Genomic DNA, 20366 nt, shown 5'->3' with positions numbered 1-20366 from the left:
TTCTTATGTTTTGCTTTGTTCTTTGTTGTCCAGCAGTGTACTTTTTACATGTTTCCTGTCCATCAGTGCTTTCTCCCTTTGGGACTGTAGGCTGTTCTTGGAGACATACAGCTGGCATAGCTCTGCATTGGTCTTCCCTGCCAAGAGAAAGAGCAGTGCAGTGCTATGATAGCTGCATGCAATGGACCTCTTTCCAGAAGTTCCATAGTTGTGGTGCTAAACAGCTGTTACTTGTTTGATCGACTTAGGTGAGAAACGCAACATGGAGAGTTCTGTTGACTCCAAAGGTTTACAAAACAGGCTCACCACAGCCATTTCTCTGGGATTCATGCTTCACTCAGGTAATAAGGTCTGGCAGCTCCCTCAAACATACGGCTCCTTCACACTGGGCTTTTATCCTGTGATTGAGATTGCTCCTTCACGGATGTTTGCGGGTTTTTTACACGACGCAGTGATCAGCCAAGGCATCTCCTGCACTAAATGCCCTTGCTCCATTTTTAAATAGATCACAGATAATGAGCTATCAAATTACCCTGTTGTGTTCCACTTCAGTTCCCTCCATCAAAAGAGTTAAAGCGGCAAGAAGAGGAGCGAGATCAATGGAAGATAATGGAAGACTCAGATATGGGGAGAGGGAGGGGAAAGGGGTGGGGGGAAAGGAAGTGGGTGAAAAAGGGAGTCGTTGTGATCCTGCATTTAAAATGGAAGCAGAAAGCCCCATTTTAAATGCAGGATTTTAGGCTGGTGTAGAGATGCCCATCCCCTTCATGGATCACTGCCTTGTTGTGGCGAAGGGGCTTGCTTAACTCAGTGAAGCCATAAGCTATGCCGTGCAGGGCCACCCAAGATGGACAGGTCATGGTGGAGAGTTCTGACAAAGTGTGGTCCACTGGAGAAGGAAATAGCAACCCACTCCAGTATTCTTGCCAAGAAAACCCCATGGAACGTATCACAAGGCTAAAAGAGATGATGCCGGAAGATGAGCCCCTCAGGTCGGAAGGTGTCCAATATACTACTGGGGAAGAGCAGAGGGAATTTCCAAGTAGCGCCAGAAAGCGTGAAGCGGCTGGGCCAAAGCCGAAAGGACACTCAGCTGTGAATGTGTCTGGTGTTGAAAAGAAAGTCCGATGCTGTAGAGAACAATATTGTTTAGGAACCTAGAATGTAAGAACAATGAATCAAGGTAAGCTGGAGGTGGTCAAACATGAGATGGCAAGATTGAACATCGACATCTTGGGAATCAGCAAACTAAAATGGACAAGCATGGGCGAATTTAATTCAGGTGACCATTATATCTACTACTGTGGGCAAGAATCCCTTAGAAGAAATGGAGTAGCACTCATAGTCAATAAAAGGGTGGGAAAAGCAATACTGGGGCACAATCTCAAAAACGATAGAATGATCTCAGTACGAATCCAAGGCAAACCATTCAACATCACAGAAATTCAAGTCTATGCCCCAACCACTGATGCTGAAGAAGCTGAGGTTGATCGGTTCTATGAAGACCTACAACACCTCCTAGAACTAACACCAAAAAAAGATGTCCTCTTCATCATAGGGGATTGGAATGCTAAAGTAGGAAGTCAAGAAATCACCGGGATAACAGGCAAGCATTGCCTTGGTGTACAAAATGAAGCAGGACAAAGGCTAATAGAGTTTTGCCAAGAGAACACGCTGATCATAGCAAACACTCTTTTCCAACAGCACAAGAGGTGACTCTACACTTGGACATCACCAGATGGTCAATATCGAAATCAGATTGATTATGTCCTTTGCAGCCAAAGATGGAGAAGCTCCATACAGTCAGTAAAAACAAGACCTGGAGCTGACTGGTGCTCAGATCATGAGCTTCTTATCGCAAAATTTCGGCTTAAATTGAAGAACGTAGGGAAAACCACTAAACAAGAGGCGACTCTACACTTGGACATCACCAGATGGTCAATATTGAATTATATTGATATTATAAAATCATAAAAATGACCTAAATTATATTAGGTCATAGGTATGACCTAAATCATATCCCTTATGAATATACAGTGGAGGTAAGGAATAGATTTAAGGGATTAGACCTGACAGACAGAGTGCCTGAGGAACTAGGAGAGACAAGAAGAAGTCGAAGAAAGCAATAGAATGGGAAAGACTAGAGATCTTTTCAAGAAAATCGGAGATCTCAAGGGAATGTTTTGTGCAAAGACGGGCATGATAAAGGACAAAGAAGGCAGGGACCTAACAGAAGCAGATGAGATTAAGAAGAGGTGGAAAGAATACACAGAAGAACTATACAGGAAAGATCTGAATGTCCCTGATAGCCATGATAGTGCAGTCACTGAACTTGAGCCGGACATCCTAGAGAGTGAAGTCAAGTGGGCCTTAGGAAGCATTACTAACAACAAAGCTAGCGAGATGACAGTATTCCAGCTGAGCTATTTAAGATCCTAAAAGATGATGCTGTTAAAGTGCTGCACTCAATATGCCAACAAATTTGGAACACTCAACAATGGCCACAAGACTGGAAAAGGTCAGTTTACATTCCAATTCCAAAGAAGGGCAATGCCAAAGAGTGTTCAAACTACCGTACAATAGCTCTCATTTCACATGCCAGCTAGGTTATGCTCAAAATCCTACAAGCTAGGCTTCAGCAGTATGTGAACCGAGAACTACCGGAAGCACAAGCTGGGTTTCGAAGAGGCAGAGGAACTAGAGATCAAATCACCAACATTTGCTGTATCATGGAGAAAGCAAGAGAATTCCAGAAAAACATCTCTTTCTGCTTCATTGACTATGCTAAAGCCTTTCATTGTGTGGATTACAACAAACTGTGGCAAATTCTGAAAGAGATGGGAGTACCAGACCACCTTACCTGTTTCCTGAGAAACCTGTATGAGGGTCAAGAGGCAACAGTAAGAACCAGGCATGGAACAACCGATTGGTTCAAAATTGGGAAAGGAGTACGACAAGGCTGCATATTGTCGCCCTGCTTATTTAATTTAGATGCAGAGTACATCATGAGAAACGCCAGGCTGGATGAATCACAGGTCGGAATTAAGATTGCCGGGAGAATTATCAACAACCTCAGATACGCAGATGATACCACCCTAATGGCAGAAAGCGAAGAGGATCTAAAGGGCCTCTTGTTGAGGGTGAAAGTGGAGAGTGCAAAAGCTGGTTTAAAACTCAACATTAAAAAAACGAAGATCATGGCATCTGGCCCCATCGCTTCCTGGCATGTAGAAGGGGAAGAAATGGAAGCAGTGACAGATTTTATTTTCTTGGGCTCCAAGATCACTGCAGACGGTGACTGTAGCCATGAAGTTAAAAGATGCTTGCTGCTTGGGAGGAAAGCTATGGCAGACCTAGACAGCACAGTAAGAAGCAGAGACATCACCTTGCCAACAAAGGTTCATATAATCAAAGCTATGGTTTTCCCAGTAGCAACGTATGGCTGTGAGAGCTGGACTATAAGGAAGGCTGAGCGCCGAAGAATTGATGCTTTCGAACTGTGGTGCTGGAGAAGACTCCTCTGAGTCCCCTGGCCTGCAAGGACGTCAAATCAGTCAATCCTAAAGGAAATCAACCCTGAGTGCTCATTGGAAGGACAGATACTGAAGCTGAAGCTGAAATATTTTGGCCACCTAATGTGAAGAGAAAACTCCCTGGAAAAGACCCTGATGCTGGGAAAGATTGAAGGCAAAAGGAGAAGGGGACGGCAGAGGATGAGATGGCTAGATAGCATCACCGCTGCAATGGATATGGACTTGAGCACACTCCGGGAGAGAGCGCAGGACAGGAATGCCTGGCGTGCTATCCATGGGGTCACGAAGAGTCGGACACAACTGAACGACTGAACAACAAGAAAGAGATGCCCATATTTTCAGTGGTGATGTCCATATTTTGACATGATGCCTTTCTGGGAGTTTTGAGGTCAGTGTTTGCTCCCAGTGTTTGCTCTAACCACCACCAAACAGACTTGCCACAGAGTTCATGGTACTTGTTCTACCATTAGACCAACTCTTTGCAGTATTTCCTGTTCTCAAAGAAAGATAACACCTTGGCCTGATACTCATATTCAATCTTAAGGGTGTCATTGCCTTCATACATTCAAAGACATCCTAGACAGTCTCTCTCCAACACGTTGCCCTTCTCCATCCAATACTGAAAGGTACATCTCCTTATCTGAGGAAAGAGGTGGGAGCACCAGCTCCTTCAAAAGCTCCAGGATTCAGAGAAGCTCTACAGGCACAGAATCCAATTACCAGCACAGATATTTACTTGAAAAACACCAGTAAACCAGTTAGTTTTAATATGTGCTGTTGTGGTGGTTTTTCTGTGTGATCTTGATATGTTTTAATAAACATACTGCTCTTATTATGTTGTTTCATTGACTACTGTAAACGACCTGGAGGGCAGTCTATCTGAAAGGCAGTTTAAAATTATTATTATTATTATTATTATTATTAACAACAACAACAATATCAACAACATATACACTTTTCCTGACAAGGAGGGCTGGCCCAAGACATTTTGCTGCCTGAGGCAAAGGACAAGATGACACCTTGCATGCTCCCCCCCCCACACACACACACATTCCATGCTCAGAAGGCAACTAGACTGCCAATTGAATCTTACTACAACACTGGCAATGGGACTGCATCCTCCACCACACTTGAGGGCAGCTGGCTAGCTTAGGGGTGCAAGTGGCATGCACACCTCCCCCCAAGCCCCCTGTTTCTGCTGCCTAAGGCAGCCACCTCACTCTGCCTAATGGTAGGGCTGGCCCTAGACTGTATCACTGAGCAGTTGTGTTCTTGATTTCCATCGATTTACCAAGAATTATAATTTTCCATTTACATGAAATGACATCTCCAGACTCTTCCCTTTTCTTTGACTTGTACGTATCCACCATGAATACTGGATTATGGAACTTAGTTTTGCCTGTTGATTCCCCTCTGCTTCACACAGTCTTTATATGGACTGAGATAAGCATGGCCATCTATCAGATGCCGTTCAGAAGAAATGACATATAATCTGCCCTTAACATTTTAGCTGTTTATCCTTTTGTCAGTTAGTGTTTGAGTCTCCACTAATCCTGACTTGAGCTTCATGGTTTCCACTACAATTCCTGACTTTTTCTTTTCTTTTCCTGTGCTTAATTAGTTGCCAGAAGGACTGTAGAAAATCCAGCTTATCTCCAATTCATAAGTTTTCTCTGTAATTCTCTGTAACCCTAAAGTAGATAATTATAGATCTGACCAAGCTTGTCACATGGGTCATTTCTAGTGACTTCCAGTGCAACCCTGTACATTCTGCTCAGAAATAAGTCACACTGAGGTCAATGGGACTTACTCCCAAGTAAGTGTATATAGGATTGCAGCCTTAATTTGGGGAAATGAACCGTTCAATGGTAGCTCATTTGCTTTCTAATGATATTCCTACCTTACCCGTTCTCTATATCATAGAGTCATAGAATAGTACGGTTGGAAGGGGCCTATGAGACCATCGAGTCCAACCCCCTGCTCAATGCAGGAATCCAAGTCAGAGCATCCCCGACAGATGGCTGTCCAGCCTCATCTTGAATGCCTCCAGTGTGGGAGAGCCTTCTATATGGACAGTAGACTTTGATTTTTAGCAACAAACTTATAAAGTAAATCTTAGTGGTGCTTTCAGGGGAAAATAATCTGTGGACTGTTGTTTTGTACCACTTTTCACCACCATGCAGTGATTCTTAAACTGATCAGTAATGCAGCTAGGTGATTTTAGACCCTGGACGTAATGGTCTTGGGAGCTGGGGGTGGGTGGCCTTGGACCATCATGTGTATTACTTCAGTCCTGAAGCACACACTGAACATCCCCCACATGTGTTCCAGTTGCTTCTGCATTCCTGATATTTTAGATCCTTTTGCCAACCCCGATTAAAAAAAAAAAAACTCTTGACTATGTGCAGTTTTTAAACTCATTTAAACTACAGCACCATCATGACTATGAAAATAAACAGAGTTTGCTTCTGCTGCCCTGGTGCTAAAAACATTTACTTGGGAATAAGCACCTCTTGTTGCAGAAAACGATAATATATATTTTGAGGTAAAAATAACAAAATGAGCATCTGTAGCCATATGCATGCCTGGCTGGCTGCCCCCCAACTATAAACTGTGTTTGTTTTTTTTAATTAGAGAGAGAGAGAAAGAGAGAGAGAGAGAGAGAGAGAGAGGATGCTGTTGTCAGCAGTGTCTGCCCCTGTGGGCCCAGGGCATGACCGTGCTGGCTCAGGTGCTGACAACAGGCCTGGTTGCCACTGCCTCATCATCGGCTGCTTTCTCTGTGGTCATTTGTGTGCCCCATGAGCCATAGATGTGGGGCTCTGGACTTTGGCCCTGAGGCCCCGCCCTAGCTGCACCACTGATTGTGATTGGGAAACCACCATGGGTCACTGATAGAATAGGCGGGGAGAACAATCCTATGGACCATAGCCAGAGTCTTGGGGAGCCATAGGATACTCTGGATTCCTGGATCCAAGGCCAGAGACAGCACTCCGGCCTTGGACCCAGGAGTCTGTGCTCCCTGCCCCCTCCCCCTCCTGCTCACAGCTGGCATGGAGAGAACCATGCTGGCTGCCTCTACAAGTTTGCGAACACATGTTCCAAGAGGAGGGAAAGGGGGCGTGCCGGTGGGTAGGGGAGGCTGGGACTGGGGAAGCAGGGATACGAGCCATCCCCAGCCTTCCCAGCCTCCATCCCTCCCCCTCCCCGATGACTTGGCTAGATGGGCAAAAATGCCCATCTAGTAATAAATTGAAGAGTGGGAGGCGCTTGTGTCCGGCTTCTGGTTTCCTGGTCGACAGCTGGTTGGCCACTGTGTGAACAGAATGCTGGACTAGATGGACCCTTGGTCTCATCCAGCAGGGCTCTTCTTATATTCTTACCTATTCCATGTACTTTCTATAAAGTTTAGGTATACAAACTACATTAACAACAATTTTATTGAAAGTTGTTTAATGAACAGTAAAATAGGTAAAGTCATGTATGAAGCCAACTTCTGTTACAATAAAAAAAAAAATCTTCAAGCTCTACAAAACTCTCCATCCAACTGAATAAGAGTAATATGGTTCAATTTGCGTTCACTGACTGTATTAATATAACAAAGCTTTAAAAAGATATTTGATGAAAACAGCATCCAAACCACTGGAGGGTGCAATCCTATGGCCACTAGATACTGTCTAGAGGGCCATAGGATATGCTCTTTTCCGGCAACTGACCTCGGAGACCACGCTCCGAGGTCGGTTCCTGGAAAACTGACCACCCTCGTCCACACTGCCTTGGAGGAAGCGTGGAGAAGCCCTGTCCTCTCCGCTCTTAAGAGGAGCCCAGAGCGATTGCAAAGGGGTGTTCCGAGGGGCATTCTGGGACAGAGAGAGCGGAGCTGTGTGTACGACACATCCAATGTGTCGTACGGCAGCTTCCTCTCCCGGTCGGCCCCGCCGCCGCTAGACAGCTCAAAATGGCTGTCTAGTAAAAAACAGTAAGGCAGGAGAGGCACAGAGGGAACAATCCCCCCCCCCCCAGTGCCTCTCCTGCCTTGCTTTGGATAGGCGGTCGCCTCTGAGTTCAGAGGCGGCCACCTATCTAGTTAGGATTGTGCCCTTAATCTCATGACTGATGTATAAGAGCAACATCCAAATATCTCTTTGGAATAGAGATTCTGTCCTGATCTTAACACCTGAGAAACTTCATCTATGCTGTCAGGAATATGGGTGAGTTTACTAGAATTTTCAAAGAGTTATCTATATAGACTCTATCTTTGGAAGACAATCTTACTCGGTCACGAGTGATCGCCACGATGATGATGTTGGGTGGGGTTTACTAGATTGGAGACCAAGGAAGGAAGGAAGCCTAACTCAGCTTAGTGTGTGCACATAGTTTTCTATAGGTTGGAAGCTTTACTAAAGGTTGGATCCAGAATTTGTCTCCTGCAAACAGAAGCTCTCCTTCCATCCACAGAAGGCTTCTGATCCAGAGGAAGGATCCCACTAGTGGAATGGAGGAGAATGCAGTTTTCATCAGTTCCCCCTACCCTTGCAAACCCCTATACCACCCAACAATCTGCCCTGAAGGGTTAGGAAACCCCCCCCACAGAAAAATGTGGGAGGTGAAGGAGGAGGAAGAAATTGGCAAAAAGTGTTCTTTCCCTTCTCCACCAGTGGGCACATTCTCAGCTGAACACCACTCAGGGGATTCTACCACCAGTGGAAGCAAACGCTGGATCCAACTCAGTGTATTTATCAGCCAGAAACATAAACAGTATCTGTATAATATGTGTAATTTGGAATGAGTATTACTACACTGGAATGCGTGAGCTTCCTGGGATAATCTAAGTGGCTTATCTGAACAAGTGAACAACTGTTTTTCAAGTCAAGATCTGAGAAACTGGAGGTACTAGTAGAGACGTGTGTACATATGTGGCGGGGGGGGGGATGGGACGACACAAGTAAGCAGGAAAGTAATTTTTAAAGAGATGAAATAGAGGCGTTCACCTTCCTAAACTCCAGTTGGATTTTGTTCCGTTTACGACACGATTTTGTGTAATTGCCTCATATATGTGCACTTGGTATACTGCATATTGTGTGGTGTGGGGAACATGGTAGGAATCTGTTGGATGTTACCATGAATTTGTCTTTTTGATGATGATCTGCACCTGATTTCTTTTAAAACTTTGGTTAGTAGCAAGGAACGTTTTACTTTCATGTGTCATTAGTAACCAGCTTCTTCCCATTTCTGAAAATTTTCCTGTCCTTTGTTGGCCTTGAAGACATAAAGCTGGCTTATACCATGACCCTCTAGTACTACCTAATCTGACAGAGAGCTGCTTTCCAAGGTTTTTCCAAGCCCTGCTAGGGAAATGCGTCTCAGGCCTTCTGCATGCAAAGCATGTATTCTTCTACTGAGCTATGGGTGGCCCTAGGCTTGTTTAGGGCATGTTAAGTCATGCTTCAGCCAGGGAGACTCCTGACATTCTCCTCGTTTACATTTCTTACCAGATTTTGCGTTCTGAATTACCTGGCCTGGCTTCAGAAGTGGAACCGATGGTTTTGGAATTCCCCCTTCATCCATTTTTAATCAACTGCCAAAGCTCCGATAGAGCACTGGGTTGTGTCCAATTGGTGTCCCGCTGCTGATGGAAGGCTCTTTGATGAGCCAGCAGAGGGTTCTGTCAGCAGAATGGGGAGGCAATATTCTGTGATTCCCCCTCTCCCTGCAGCCCCCCTTACTGCCTCCCATGGTGTTCCAAGGGGTCCCCTGACCCTCTGGAGCTGATTTGGGTGGCACAGGTGGCTACAGCAGGGTGAGAGCATAGCCCAAAGTTGCCTCCCTCCCCATTCTGCTGTTGGAAACCTCCACTGGTTCAAAGAGCCCCCATCAGCCGAGGGCCACCAATTGGATACAGCCCAGAGCTTCAGTTACTGGGCAGTATAGAAATGAAATGAAATGAAATGGAATGAATGAATAATACATTTGTGCCATTTGTTGCAACTTTCTGCTTCTTTGTGTCTTTTCCCCTGTCTGCATTGCCAGTGTGAATGGACACATTGATAAAATACTGCAATAACTTTTGATTGTACACACTGCATATCAAGACGATTTTTTGTGTGCGTAGTGTTATGCCCATGTAAGCACACTTGGGTGTCAGAAAAGCACATGCAAAAGAATCTTGATGCAATAATATGTAAAAGCACAACAAGAATTTTTTAAAGGAGTTTATCAATGTGTACGGCTACATTGACAATGCTGATAGGAGGAAAGACACAAAGGGACCCAAGGGACTGAAGCCATTACCAACTGTGCATGCTCCAGTTCAGAATTAATTTTAGGAATTCTAGTTAGGTCAAAATTCTGGAAGAGTAAAATGGAGGGCAAAGCGCACCAGAGGAACAACAAACCTTTGGAATGGGGGACAGCCTCACATTCATACCTTTAAAAAAATAAAAGGCCGCATAGCATGTACATACCACAATGACGATCGCCCTGCTTATGGTGCAGGCAGTACTAAACCAAATACTTAAGAACATAGAAAGAGCCCTGCTGGATCAGACCAAGGGTACATCTTGTCCAGCATTCTGTTCACACATTGGCCAGCCAGCTGCTCATGGGAAACCCACCAACAGGATATGAGTGCAGCAGCACCCTCCCACCCATGTTCCCCACTTGGATTTGCAAAGAGCAACATGTGCTGTGTTCAAGAAGTGTTGAAAGAGCGCATCTGCTGTCTAAAGACTATGTAATTTGAGGACAAAGGGTAGTATCCAATGTTAGTCCTGTGTAGGGTGGACCAATAGTAATGAATGAAACTTAAGTTAGTCACAGGTAACCTAAGTTCCATTTTTTTCAATGGGTCTACTCTATGTAGGACTAATATTGGATGTTAGTCCAAAGCCCTACCTATCAAGAGCTCATATAGGTCATATGCTTTCTTTATTACACCATATTCTAGGCTTCCTCAAAAATAGTGGTTATATACATTTTATTGATGTCTTGTTTTGATTTTTCTTTGAACCTTGCCAAAAACTCATGAGATGGCCACCATTTTTATATGAATACTGAATCCATAATCCAGCTGAGAGTTAAGACAGCTGAGGGAACAATCCTATGGCCCCTAGACAGCAGTCCGATCTTGGAGCTGGGAATCAGAGTTCTGACCCCTCGCACCCAGCATGGAAAGAACCATGCCAGCTGCTCTCCAAGGTCAGGAACTGGACCTCAAAGGATGAGGGAAGGGGAGTTTTGGTGAACGGAAAGGAGACTGGAGAGGCCAGGATACGATCTGGCCTGAGGCCTGAGCCTCCTTCTCTCCCTCTTTGAGATGCTTTTGCTAGATGGGCAAAAAAAGCCTGTCGAGCGAAAATGCAGGGCGGGAGGAGTGGCAGAGGCGAAAATCACCTCTGCTGCTCCTCCCACCCTGCATAGGATGACCATAAGCCTCCAAGTTCGGGGGTTTACGGTCATCGCCATAGGATTGTGCCCTCAAGGGCATGGATTTCAGTGGTTGTGGGTATGCTCAATTCTGTGATGGTTTGTGGTCTCTGACTTTGGATCCCTTTAAGCAAATGATTGAAAAATTAGTCATGGAAAACTTTTCCAATCTATAGCTGTACGGTATGTTTGTAACTTAAATCGGCTTAAATTGAAGAACGTATTGAAGAACGTAGGGAAAACCACTAAACCATTCAGGTATGACCTAAATCATATCCCTTATGAATATACAGTGGAGGTGAGGAATAGATTTAAGGGATTGGACCTGATAGACACAGTGCCTGAGGAACTATGAATGGAGGTCCATAACATTGTTCAGGAGGCAACAACTCAATCCATCCCAAAGAAAAAGAAATGCAAGAAAGCAAAGTGGTTGTCTGATGAGGCTTTACAAGTAGCTGAGGAAGGAAGCGAAAAGCAAGGGAGAAAGGGGAAGATATATCCAACTGAATGCAGAGTTCCAGAGAATAGCAACGAGAGACAAGATGGCCTTCTTAAATGAACAATGCAAAGAAATCGAAGAAAGCAATAGAATGGGAAAGACTAGAGATCTCTTCAAGAAAATCGGAGATCTCAAGGGAACGTTTTGTGCAAAGACGGGCATGATAAAGGACAAAGAAGGCAGGGACCTAACAGAAGCAGATGAGATTAAGAAGAGGTGGAAAGAATACACAGAAGAACTATACAGGAAAGATCTGAATGTCCCTGATAGCCATGATAGTGCAGTCACTGAACTTGAGCCGGACATCCTAGAGAGTGAAGTCAAGTGGGCCTTAGGAAGCATTACTAACAACAAAGCTAGCGAGATGACAGTATTCCAGCTGAGCTATTTAAGATCCTAAAAGATGATGCTGTAAAAGTGCTGCACTCAATATGCCAACAAATTGGAACACTCAACAGTGGCCACAAGACTGGAAAAGGTCAGTTTACATTCCAGTTCCAAAGAAGGGCAATGCCAAAGAGTGTCCAAACTATTGTACAATTGCGCTCATTTCACCTGCCAGCAAGGTTATGCTCAAAATCCTACAAGCTAGGCTTCAGCAGTAGGGGAACCGAGAACTACAGGAAGTACAAGCTGGGTTTTGAAGAGGCAGAGGAACTAGAGATCAAATCACCAACATTCGCTGGATCATGGAGAAAGCAAGAGAATTCCAGAAAAACATCTCTTTCTGCTTCATTGACTACGCTAAAGCCTTTGATTGTGTGGATCACAACAAACTGTGGCAAATTCTGAAAGAGATGGGAGTACCAGACCACCTTACCTGTCTCCTGAGAAACGTGTACGAGGGTCAAGAAGCAACAGTAAGAACCGGGCATGGAACAACCGATTGGTTCAAAATTGGGAAAGGAGTACGACAAGGCTGTAGATTGTTGCCCTGCTTATGTAATTTATATGCAGAGTACATCATGAGAAACGCCAGGTTGGATGAATCACAGGTCGGAATTAAGATTGCCGGGAGAATTATCAACAACCTCAGATACACAGGCGATACCACCCTAATGGCAGAAAGCGAAGAGGATCTAAAGAGCCTCTTGTTGAGGGTGAAAGTGGAGAGTGCAAAAGCTGGTTTGAAACTCAACATTAAAAAAACTAAAATCATGGCATCTTGCCCCATCACTTCCTGGCATATAGAAAGGGAAGAAATGGAAGCAGTGAGAGATTTTATTTTCTTGGGCTCCAAGATCACCGTAGACGGTGACTGTAGCCATGAAATTAAAAGACGCTTGCTCCTTTGGAGGAAAGCTATGGCAAACCTAGACAGCACAGTAAGAAGCAGAGACATCACCTTGCCAACAAAGGTTCATATAATCAAAGCTATGGTTTTCCCAGTAGCAACGTATGGCTGTGAGAGCTGGACTATAAGGAAGGCTGAGCGCCGAAGAATCAATGCTTTTGAACTGCGGTGCTGGAGAAGACTCTTATGAGTCCCCTGGACTGCAAGGAGGTCAATTCAGTCAGTCCTAAAGGAAATCAACCCTGAGTGCTCATTGGAAGGACAAATACTGAAGCTGAAGCTCAAATATTTTGGCCACCTAATGCAAAGAGAAAACTCCCTGGAAAAGACCCTGATGCTGGGAAAGAATGAAGGCAAAAGGAGAAGGGGACGGCAGAGGATGAGATGGCTAGATAGCATCACTGATGCAATGAATATAGACTTGACCACGCTCCGGGAGACAGCGCAGGACAGGAAGGCCGGGCGTACTATGGTCCATGGGGTCACGAAGAGTCAGACACGACTGAACGACTGAACAACAACAACAACGTTTGTAACTGAAGTTGCCTTACGTATGACACTGTTAGACAGTAATGAAGATTATACAAAGGGTATCTTGGCAATCATTTTAATGCTTTGTCACAGTACATTTTAGACAAATTAAAGAATGTATCTTCTCATTTTCCCCCCACTAAGTTGTACTGCATGATTTTTATTAGAAGATTTATCAAGACACTGCACATCATGTATCAAATGAGAAAAGTGGCACAAGGGTCCTATTCTTACCTTGCTGAATGTCTATTGAGGAAGTTGGAACATTGATTTGCCAGAGAACATATCAATTCTGTTTTGTCATTTCATTTTGAGAGTACATTATTCACAATAGCTTAAGTTTGGGAACAAAGCTGATCTGTGTATAGTGTGATACTTTTGTTCTTAGAATAATTTGCCTATGCATATATTTCCAATATCATTTACGATTTCAGGAAGGAAATTTGATGTAACTTTATAGACTCTGTGGTAATAAATTAAGGCTGCAAGTAATTATTTTTTTAAAGATTTGATTATATTCTTGATTATACCCAATGAAAGAATTATGTTTTTCATTTGATTTAACTTTAATCCATGTTTTTTGCCCATAAAAGAAGGAGATAGTTTTTAATAGCGCACCTACCAGTTTGCCCTCTTGGGACTGCAAAAACAAATTACAGGAAAGGCCTTTGAGAAGTTGTCTTAACTAATTTTCAAACAATGTGATTAGTACTTTGCAGCACAACCCTATATGTGCCTACTCTGAAGTAAGGCCCTCTGAGTTCAATGATTCTTACTCCCAGATAAGTAACTATAGGATTGTAGCCTTGATAAATATTTAGTATCCACTGAGACAGTACTCTTCTAATGTTCTCACTGTACCATTAGAATAGCATATGTAGCAGGCACTTTTACCTGACATTTTTCATAAAATGGTAAAAGACCATAGCTCTAAATTTTAGTTAGATCTTTTTCAGACTCAGACTAAATCTTTTTTCTTAAATTAAAGCCATAGCCAGCCAGTTTTGAATGTTTGTACCTAGTGTTGGGCACCTGAGACGGGATTGGGATTTTGTTGGTATACTGCCCACCCCTCTACCTAACAGTCTCCCTGCCTGAGCTGACTGAGGTGGTATTGAGTGTGGTATTGAGGACCCCAAGGCTTGAAGAACTTTCGTATTCATGCCGAGGCCACTTGTCTGGAGTGGCTCAGGTTTTCATGGCCACCATGTCAATCATGGGCCTGTCTCAGATAATATCTAGCCCAACACATGTAGCAGGGCACACTTTGGACCTGGTTTTTATTGGGAGAAAATGATCTGTGAGATGGCGGGGTGGGGGTGGGGAGTCTGCAGTGACTCCATTGGCATGGACTGATCATTATCTGATCAGTTTTGACCTCCAGGATACTTGTAACCTCTGCAGAGATGGGGGACCAAGTTTGATGATCCACCCCCAGAAGCTGATGAATCCGGATGGATTTCTGAGGTCTCTTGGGGATTTTCCTGCAGGCTTAGCTGGTGCTCCTACTGAGGTCCTGGTCACCACTTGGAATAAGGAGATGTCCCAGGCTATCAATATGATTGCTCCCAAACGTCCTTGACCTAGTCGTAGAACCATGTCAGCTCCTTGGTATTCTAAGGAGCTGAGGGTGATGAAATTACTATGTCAATGGTTAGAGCGCTAATAGCAGAAGACTTGTAGCGAATATGATTGAACACAGATAAGAATCCATTTGCGATCTTACTCTGTGGCAGTGATAGCACAAAGAAATCATATTTCACCACCACCATTGCATCTACTCGTTGTCGTCCAATGGAGCTCTTTCAGGTGGTCAAAGGCCTCTTAGATGTAGGCTCTAGAGCACAACAACTTGAACCCTCAAAGGCCTGCTGTGAGCAATTTGCTAGACATTTTTCAAATAAAGTTGCTTGTATTCGTACTGACTTGGACCCCACTGTTTTGACAGAGTCTGATATGGACGGGGCTAGTGCACCATCTAGTCGTTTTATGGATATCCTTCAGCTTGTGCAACCTGAGGATGTGGACAAACTGCTTGGAGGACTGATGCCTACTACTTGCTCTTTAGATCCTTATCCATCCTGGCTTGTGAAATTGGCCAGAGTTGGGCAGGGTACCTGGACCTCTGAGGTTGTTAACGCCTCCTTGAAGGATGGTGAGGTTCCCACAGCTTTGAAAGAAGCAGTGGTGAGGCCCTTGTTGAAGAAAGCAAATCTAGATCTTATGGTTTCGGATAACTACTGTCATTCTTGGGCAAGGTGCTGGAGCATGTGGTGGCCTCACAACTCCAGGCAGTGGTGGATGATACTGATTACTTAGACCCATTCCACTCAGGTTTCAGATCTGGTTATGGGATGGAAACAGCCTTAATCACCCTGGTTGATGACTTATGCCAGGGAATGGATGGGGAGAATGCAACCCTGTTGGTTCTTCTGGACTTCTGAGTAGCTTTCGATACCATCAACCATGGTATCCTCCTAGATGGTTATCTGGGCTGAGCTTGGGAGGCACAATTTTAAAGTAGTTCCAGTCCTTTCTGGAGGAGCGGTCTCAGAAGGTGGTGCTGGGGGACTTTTGTTCCACCTCATGGCCATTAGCCTGTGGGGTGCTGCAAGGTTCCATCCTATCCCCCATGCTTTTTAACATCTATATGAAACCACCAGAGGAAGTCATCAGGAGGTTTGGGCTGAAGTGTCATCAGTATGGAGATTATACTCTTCCTCTTGTTTCCATTGACACATCTCAGGGAGGCTGTTGAACTTGTGAACCAGTGTCTAGAGGCTGTTTTGGGGTGGATGAGGGTAAACAAACTGAAACTTAATCCAGACAAGGTGAAGGTACAATGGGTTTGGAAACCAGCTACTCTGGATGAAGGTGTACATCTGGTCTTAGATGGTGTTGCACTCCCTCTAAAAGTGCTTAGTCTGGGAATCCTCCTGGACTCTGCACTAAGTGGGGAAGCCCAGGTGGCTGCAGTATCCAGGAGTGTGTTTTACCAGCTTAGGCTGGTACACCAGCTGTGGCCCTATCTGGTGCACTAGTGATGTCCAGGCTGGATTACTGTAATGCACTGTATGTGGGCCTGCCTTTGAAGATGGTCTGGAAATTTCAGGTGGTGCAGAATGCGGCCACCTGTGCGTTGGTGGGGGTGAACCGATCTGATCATATAACACCTATATTGTGCCAGCTGCACTAGTTACCAGTGTGTTTCCAAGCCCAATATAAAGTGCTGGTTTTGACCTTTAAAGCCATAAACAGTTTCAGACCAAATTAGTTGAAGGGCCCCCTTCACCCATATCAGCTTGCTTGCACTTTGAGATCAGCAAGACAGGCCCTTCTCGTTTGCTCACCTTTGAAGGCAGTAAGGTGGGTGACTACACGAAAGAGGGCCTTTTCTGCAGTGGCCCCACACTTCTGGAATACATTGCCATCAGGGGTCCTCCAGGCCGCATCACTGCAAGCTTTTAGGAATAGGGGTACACGAAAGTCACTTACCTGGTCTCGCAGCTTTTCGCGGTGGGGGGGAGGCGCTTCGCTGCTCCCCCTGCGAAGTATAGGCCGGGGGGGGAGGCTTCCCACCTTGCCTGGCCGAAATTCAGGCCGGGGGGGAGGCTTCCTGCCTCGCCTGGCCGAAATTCAGGCGGGGGAGGAGGCGCCTCGCCTCGCCCGGCCGCGAAATAAAAAGTAAAAAAAAAAAAAATGCCCCCGTGATAGGCTACGTGACGATTAACGTAGCCTATCACGGCTAGATCTGCAAAGTCATCCGTGATAGGCTACGTAAATCGTCACGTAACCTATCACGGGTGACTTAAAAAAAAAAAAAAGCGCGTACGCAAATGGCGGCCCCCATAGGGAGCCGCCATTCGCGTTCCTTATTTGGTCGCTGTAGTCTATGTAAATCTTTACGTAGCCTACGGCGAAAATAAGGGCAACGCAAATAGCAGAGCAGAGCAGAGCAGAGGAAGCTGCTCCAGCTGGTCTTGGGACTATAGAAGCAAGCAAGCTAGCTCCCAGAAAGTGAGCGAGCAGAGCGAGCAGACAGGGGGAGCAAACAGGAGTTGGACAGGAGAGGTCCAGGGGGAGGCCCTTAACATTTTTTTAAAAATTTATTTTAACTTTTTTTTTCATTTTTTTAAAAATGTATTTGACTTCTTACACACACTTCCATACCACTGGGACTGTTTTTAACCTGCAGTGAGTAGAGGACCAGGCACAGGCTACTCTAGAACAACCAGGAAGCTAGACACAAAAAGGGAAAAAGAAGCTATGGAAGGACAAGACTCTCCAGTGGTGGTGACCTGCAAGATGTGTGCAATTTTGTTTTCTTGCCTGAGAACAACATGGCCTACACCTGCAACAAGTGCAAGTTGATCACACTGCTGGAAAAAAAAGTAAGAGGACTGTCGACCCTCCAGGGAATAAGAGAACACGACGAGTTCTTGGACAGAACAGTGGAACTACAGCAAGCTGAGGCAGAAGAGGGAAATGCTGAGGTGAGGAAAAATGCAGTAGAGGATACTCCTTGGAAAAGGGTGACAGTTAGGAGCAGAAGAACTAGAAGCCACTCCTCACCAGTGGAGGCAGTGGAACTAGGGAGCTGTTTCCAGGTACTGGAGGACAGCCTGCAGAGGAAGAATTACAGGGGAATCTGCATGAGAGTGAGCAAGAGGCTGAAGGTCAGTCAAGCAGAGGTGATGAAACCAAGCCCTACAACAGCAAGAAGAGAAGAGGAGTAGTAGTGGGAGACTCCTTGCTGCGTGGGAGCGAAATCCAAGTATGTTGTGAAGACCCGTGGACTCGCCAGGTATGCTGTCTCCTGGGAGGACGGATTAGAGACGTGACTGAAGGGTTGCCTGCACTCATAAAGCCCACCGACAGGTATCCCTTTTTCTCATCCACGTGGGAACAAAAGTTACCACCAAGCAGAGTTATGAAGAAATCACATCAGAGTTTGAAACTTTGGGAAGGAAACTCAAGAACTTTGGGGCCCAAATAGTTTTCTCATCCATCCTTCCAGTAGTTAGAAGAGGAATAGAAAGGGAAAGAAAAATATTCCGGGTGAATGACTGGCTAGAAAGGTGGTGCCAACGAGAGAGAGTTGGATTCTGGGACTATGGGCTATACTTCCTGGAAGGTGGACTATTGGCAAGGGACGGGTTGCACCTCACAAAGGCTGGGAAGAATGTGTTTGGCCACAGCATGAAGAACTTTATCAGGAGGGCTTTAAACTGAATCCTACGGGGAAGGGAGACATAAAATTGGGGGTAACAATGGACGTAAGCTCATGCACTGCAACGGAGAGAACAGCTCTAATAGCGCCCAATCATAGTCTTCACAAACGTAGGAAGAAAGCCAGACCATGGCGCACATGGTCTTCCATGTCTATATCCAGAGAATGGGAAACAAACAGAACGAACTTGAACTCTTAATAAAGGAGGGAAATTATGACTTGATAGGTGTAACTGACTGGAATACAGCAATTGAAGGATATAACTTGTTCAAAAAGAACAGGAGGGACAAAAAAGGAGGTGGGGTTGCACTATATGTGAAAAATACTTATCTCTGCACAGAAATACAGGAGGATGAGCTTGGTAGCCCCATCGAGAGCATCTGGGTTAAAATAAATGCAGCAAAGAATAAAAGGAACCCGGTGGTCGGAGTCTACTACCAGCCACCCAATCAAGGACAAGACGAGGATGAAACTTTTGAAAAGCAAATTCCCAGTGTTTCAAGGAAGCAAGATGTAGTAATGGGGGACTTCAGTTTCCCTGATATCTGTTGGGAGACAAATTCTGCAAAACATGGCCCCTCCAGGAAATTCCTGACTTGTGTGGCAGATAACTTCCTCCTACAGAAAGTAGAGGAAGGAAAAGAGGACTGGCTATCCTTAACTTGATCCTAACCAATAGAGATGACTTAGTGGGTAAAGTAGCAGTTACAGGAACTATGGGGGAAAGCGACCATGTTATACTTGAACCACCCAGAGAGTTTCAGCTACTGGGTGGTATAGAAATGAAATGAATGAATGAATGAATTAATTAATTAATAATACTTGAGTTCATGGTTCTAAAGGAGGCAAAGCTGAGCATAGCCAAACCCGTACCCTGGATTTTAGGAAAGCTGATTTTAATAAACTCAGAACAATGATCAGTAAGGTCCCATGGCAAGCAATGCTAACAAGAAAAGGAGTCCAAGATGGGTGGGAGTTTTTAAAAAAGGAAATTCTCAAGGCACTATTACAAACAATTCCAACAAGAAAAAAGGGTGGAAGACAACAGAAGAAGCCAATGTGGCTTCACAAAAAGCTTAGAGATGACCTGAAAACAAAAAAGGACACATATAGTAAGTGGAAGGAAGGCCAAGCAACAAAGGAAGAGTACAGGCAGGTAGCACAGACTTGCAGGGATGGCATCAGGAAGGCTAACCTGAGAACGAGCTGAGGTTAGCGAGGGATGCTAAAAACAACAAAAAGGCTTTCTTCAGCTACGTGCATAGTAAAAGCCAGAGGAAAGAAATGGTGGTTCAGCTATTAAATAAGGATGGCAAAATTATAACAGATGACAAAGAAAAGGCAGAAGGGCTCAATTCCTATTTTGCCTCAGTCTTCTCCCGAAAGCAGGTCTATGACCTCCCTGGCAAAGTATAGGCTGAAGGGGCAGGATTGCAGCGTGAGATCGATAGGCATATGGTCAAGGAACACCTAATGACTTTGAATGAATTCACATCTCCAGGGCCAGATGAACTGCACCCTAAAGTAATAAAGGAACTGGCAGAAGAACTCTCAGAACTGCTGTCTATTATCTTTGAGAAATCATGGAGGATGGGTGAAGTGCCAGATGACTGGAGGAGGGCTAATGTTGTTCCTATCTTCAAAAAGGGTAAAAAGGAGGAACCTGAGAACTACAGACCAGTCAGTCTGACATCAATCCCTGGGAAAATTTTGGAGCAGATGATCAAGCAATCCATCTGTAAGCACCTTGAAAACAATGCAGTGATTACTCGAAGCCAACATAGATTTGCCAACAACAAATCCTGCCAGACGTATCTGATCTCATTTTTGATCAAGTAACCTCCCTTGTGG

General features: G+C 44.8%; 1 protein-coding gene across 1 annotated transcript in view; it reads left to right on the top strand.

The window, feature by feature from the left end:
- SYT14 (synaptotagmin 14) overlaps positions 1 to 20366 on the top strand; it is a 153002-nt gene that overhangs the window by 117118 nt on the left and 15518 nt on the right. The gene's annotated exons all lie outside the window — the stretch shown is intronic.

The sequence above is a fragment of the Heloderma suspectum genome, chromosome 1 (assembly GCF_057233095.1).
Source record: "Heloderma suspectum isolate Gila_16-S chromosome 1, 16-S_ref, whole genome shotgun sequence".
NCBI lineage: Eukaryota > Metazoa > Chordata > Lepidosauria > Squamata > Helodermatidae > Heloderma > Heloderma suspectum.
This window is presented reverse-complemented; position numbering and strand designations above follow the sequence as displayed.